At 57.8% G+C, this 5,000-nt stretch overlaps 2 non-coding genes and 1 pseudogene across 2 annotated transcripts; all 3 read right to left on the bottom strand.

Annotated features, from left to right (window-relative positions):
- Positions 1-614, bottom strand: part of LOC124773708 — a 5,066-nt pseudogene extending 4,452 nt beyond the window's left edge.
- Positions 615-802: 188 nt separating this feature from the next.
- Positions 803-957, bottom strand: LOC124773757. The gene has a single exon (XR_007014880.1). It is a non-coding gene; the product is annotated as a 5.8S ribosomal RNA (ribosomal RNA).
- Positions 958-1,309: 352 nt separating this feature from the next.
- Positions 1,310-3,218, bottom strand: LOC124773526. Its single transcript, XR_007014770.1, has one exon. It is a non-coding gene; the product is annotated as a small subunit ribosomal RNA (ribosomal RNA).
- Positions 3,219-5,000: the final 1,782 nt, after the last annotated feature.

The following is a 5,000-nucleotide window of genomic DNA, read 5'->3' as shown; positions in this document are numbered from 1 at the left end:
GGAGAAGTGCGGCCCACCGCACACCGGAACGGCCCCACCCCGCGGCGAGTGGAAAGGCAACCGGACACGACCCCGCCGCGGATTGCTCCGCGCGGGCGGCCGGCCCCATCTGCCGAGGGCGGAGGCCAGTGGCCGGATGGGCGTGAATCTCACCCGTTCGACCTTTCGGACTTCTCACGTTTACCCCAGAACGGTTTCACGTACTTTTGAACTCTCTCTTCAAAGTTCTTTTCAACTTTCCCTCACGGTACTTGTTCGCTATCGGTCTCGTGGTCATATTTAGTCTCAGATGGAGTTTACCACCCACTTGGAGCTGCACTCTCAAGCAACCCGACTCGAAGGAGAGGTCCCGCCGACGCTCGCACCGGCCGCTACGGGCCTGGCACCCTCTACGGGCCGTGGCCTCATTCAAGTTGGACTTGGGCTCGGCGCGAGGCGTCGGGGTAGTGGACCCTCCCAAACACCACATGCCACGACAGGCGGCAGCCTGCGGGGTTCGGTGCTGGACTCTTCCCTGTTCGCTCGCCGCTACTGGGGGAATCCTTGTTAGTTTCTTTTCCTCCGCTTAGTAATATGCTTAAATTCAGCGGGTAGTCTCGCCTGCTCTGAGGTCGTTGTACGAGGTGTCGCACGCCACACCGCCAGCCGGCTGTGCACGCTACCGAGAAAGTACCGGTATGCGAACCGCCAGGCGACGGGCGCGCATCGCACGTTTGAGGAGACGCGGCCGGCCCCACAGGCGGCCGCGACACTCCCAGGTCTGCGAAGCGGGGCAAACGCCGCGCGCTTCAGTATACGTAGCCGACCCTCAGCCAGACGTGGCCCGGGAACGGAATCCATGGACCGCAATGTGCGTTCGAAACGTCGATGTTCATGTGTCCTGCAGTTCACATGTCGACGCGCAATTTGCTGCGTTCTTCATCGACCCACGAGCCGAGTGATCCACCGTCCTGGGTGATCTTTTCTCAAGTTTCCGCCGTCTCTTTCGAGACGGTCGCATAGGCGGGAGTGAGGCGTGTGGCGGCCCCTGTTCCAGCGTTCTGTGTCCAACGGCCTCACGGCCGACGGGCGTCGTACGGCTCCACACCGGAGCGGACAGGCACTCGGGCGAAAGTCATTCAAAACCGGCGCCAGGCGCCAGGTGCCGCAGGCCAGCCGCTCCAGCGCTTCAGCGCTCGTACCACACAACATTGCCGCTAGTTTTGAGAGGCACGCGTGGTTCCGCACGCGGCGCACGGCTACGGCGAGCCGTACAGGTAGCGTGTTGCGCGACACGACACGCACATCGAAAGACATGCAGTCTAGTCGGTAATGATCCTTCCGCAGGTTCACCTACGGAAACCTTGTTACGACTTTTACTTCCTCTAAATGATCAAGTTTGGTCATCTTTCCGGTAGCATCGGCAACGACAGAGTCAATGCCGCGTACCAGTCCGAAGACCTCACTAAATCATTCAATCGGTAGTAGCGACGGGCGGTGTGTACAAAGGGCAGGGACGTAATCAACGCGAGCTTATGACTCGCGCTTACTGGGAATTCCTCGTTCATGGGGAACAATTGCAAGCCCCAATCCCTAGCACGAAGGAGGTTCAGCGGGTTACCCCGACCTTTCGGCCTAGGAAGACACGCTGATTCCTTCAGTGTAGCGCGCGTGCGGCCCAGAACATCTAAGGGCATCACAGACCTGTTATTGCTCAATCTCGTGCGGCTAGAAGCCGCCTGTCCCTCTAAGAAGAAAAGTAATCGCTGACAGCACGAAGGATGTCACGCGACTAGTTAGCAGGCTAGAGTCTCGTTCGTTATCGGAATTAACCAGACAAATCGCTCCACCAACTAAGAACGGCCATGCACCACCACCCACCGAATCAAGAAAGAGCTATCAATCTGTCAATCCTTCCGGTGTCCGGGCCTGGTGAGGTTTCCCGTGTTGAGTCAAATTAAGCCGCAGGCTCCACTCCTGGTGGTGCCCTTCCGTCAATTCCTTTAAGTTTCAGCTTTGCAACCATACTTCCCCCGGAACCCAAAAGCTTTGGTTTCCCGGAGGCTGCCCGCCGAGTCATCGGAGGAACTGCGGCGGATCGCTGGCTGGCATCGTTTATGGTTAGAACTAGGGCGGTATCTGATCGCCTTCGAACCTCTAACTTTCGTTCTTGATTAATGAAAACATACTTGGCAAATGCTTTCGCTTCTGTTCGTCTTGCGACGATCCAAGAATTTCACCTCTAACGTCGCAATACGAATGCCCCCGCCTGTCCCTATTAATCATTACCTCGGGTTCCGAAAACCAACAAAATAGAACCGAGGTCCTATTCCATTATTCCATGCACACAGTATTCAGGCGGGCTTGCCTGCTTTAAGCACTCTAATTTGTTCAAAGTAAACGTGCCGGCCCACCGAGACACTCAATAAAGAGCACCCTGGTAGGATTTCAACGGGGTCCGCCTCGGGACGCACGAGCACGCACGGGGCGGTCGCACGCCTTCGGCTCGCCCCACCGGCAGGACGTCCCACGATACATGCCAGTTAAACACCGACGGGCGGTGAACCAACAGCGTGGGACACAAATCCAACTACGAGCTTTTTAACCGCAACAACTTTAATATACGCTATTGGAGCTGGAATTACCGCGGCTGCTGGCACCAGACTTGCCCTCCAATAGATACTCGTTAAAGGATTTAAAGTGTACTCATTCCGATTACGGGGCCTCGGATGAGTCCCGTATCGTTATTTTTCGTCACTACCTCCCCGTGCCGGGAGTGGGTAATTTGCGCGCCTGCTGCCTTCCTTGGATGTGGTAGCCGTTTCTCAGGCTCCCTCTCCGGAATCGAACCCTGATTCCCCGTTACCCGTTACAACCATGGTAGGCGCAGAACCTACCATCGACAGTTGATAAGGCAGACATTTGAAAGATGCGTCGCCGGTACGAGGACCGTGCGATCAGCCCAAAGTTATTCAGAGTCACCAAGGCAAACGGACCGGACGAGCCGACCGATTGGTTTTGATCTAATAAAAGCGTCCCTTCCATCTCTGGTCGGGACTCTGTTTGCATGTATTAGCTCTAGAATTACCACAGTTATCCAAGTAACGTGGGTACGATCTAAGGAACCATAACTGATTTAATGAGCCATTCGCGGTTTCACCTTAATGCGGCTTGTACTGAGACATGCATGGCTTAATCTTTGAGACAAGCATATGACTACTGGCAGGATCAACCAGGGAGCTGCGTCAACTAGAGCTGAGCAGCCGGCCGCCCGGGAGTGTGTCCCGGGGGCCCGCGCGAACACGCAAGCGTTCGCTCAATCATTCTGCAAACAGGAGGAGGCTGAGCTCCCCTGCACAATACACCTCGAAACCCTCTCAGGTCCCGGCGGCGCGCAGCGCCGTCCCAAGTACTTGGTCGGGTTCGAGAGAGGCGCAATCGCCCGGAGTTAGGCGAGTAGACGCTTTCGGTGCGACCACCCGTGCTCCCAACTGAGCTTGCCGCTGCCGACAGAGGCCCGGGAGCGTGCTGTCGTGGCATTGCCGGCGGGAGACAACACGCGCCACCTACGGTGACCGGCAGCTCCAACGCCAGCGCCACAGAAGGACAAAAGCCCCACTTGGGTGCCGAAGCGAACTCTCCCAGCACAGCGCACGCGCCAACACATCCGCACAGCTGCGATACAAACCACCAGCGAGAACCGCTGGGGCGACCGAGCAGCAGACGGCGTCGCGGCGCCGAGCGCCGGGCGGCGGCGCATCCTCAACGCACACAGTCCTCAATCGGACCAGCACACTGAAGATGTCCACCGCGCTTCGCACCGGGCCCGCGAGGACCTACTTTGGCCGCACGGCGCCGCGCGCAGGGTGCGCCGGCGCGCAGCTGCGACGCCTGCCGCGTCCGTCGGCCGGCGCGCCTGCCACTGGCCGCCCCCACCAGCCGGCTGTAGCGCGTGCGCCCACGCACCGCGCGGCCAGCACGCCGGGAGGCGCCCCCTCACCGGCCGGGGACGGTCCCACCCAGCCACCGCCGCGTATCGCTTCACACCCAGATGCCGTTCAGTTTCATCGGCATGGTGGGTATCGCTGGAACAACCGGTTAGTACCTCAACCTATCGTCGCCATCACCGATTCACCCCTAGCGAGAACAACCGCACCACAACGGGTTACCATTTCTTCATTTGCGTAACTTCACCAGAAAACGTAGGCGTCCATCGCCATTAGCAACTTCAACGATTATTGCATGCCTGTGTCAGGTGTCACGCCACACTACGTCTGCCCACATACACGCAACAAAATGTGCACGCCTAGACAATACGTGGAAGGTGGCCCCCGTACGTATGCGATGTCCATTGCTCGAACGACTGTCAACCGGCCTCTGTAGCATGTCGCAGATATGGAACGCGGTGCACCATGCTATCACGGTGTTTGAGGAGAGACGACTAGGCCCGAATACATCAACAGACAGCTCATGCTGATCGCCATCCACGGCGTCCGTTCCTCCCACACGTCTCTATGGCGTACCACACTGCAATCCAGCTCTCATAGGGAGACGACACGTAGCTGCGTGCACAATATTTGCACTGTATGGTCCGCCGTTTTTGGGCGCAGTCGTTGTACGGTCACACATGTGCCACGATGTATCATTCAGTACATAAGGACGAATGTGCAGTACAGATTGTGGTTTATGCGTACGACATCAGCGGACAGTTGACACAGGCCGCACCACAACGTAGCCTGAGTACGTCGCATGCGAAGGGCATTGAACATGCAAACTTCTCACCAACCAGCTTGCGAAGGCAGGGGGCAAGGTGGGGACGTGGGGAGGGGTGGGGCGGGGGGCGGCATGTACGTCCTGCTGCCATCCACATTACAGTGTACAGCAGGAGCATGTGGAAAGTCAGCAAGACTTGCAAGGTGTTTAACATGAAGCGATACACAGGGGAGCGGGCAGTGCGAGTAGCGAACTATATTGCGAGGGTTGCGGGTGGGCAACACTACACTAATTGAACGAGTCGTATA

This window comes from Schistocerca piceifrons, unplaced genomic scaffold (assembly GCF_021461385.2).
Source record: "Schistocerca piceifrons isolate TAMUIC-IGC-003096 unplaced genomic scaffold, iqSchPice1.1 HiC_scaffold_954, whole genome shotgun sequence".
Lineage (NCBI taxonomy): Eukaryota > Metazoa > Arthropoda > Insecta > Orthoptera > Acrididae > Schistocerca > Schistocerca piceifrons.
Note: the sequence above shows the minus strand (reverse complement) of the source record. Positions and strands in the feature narration are given on the sequence as shown.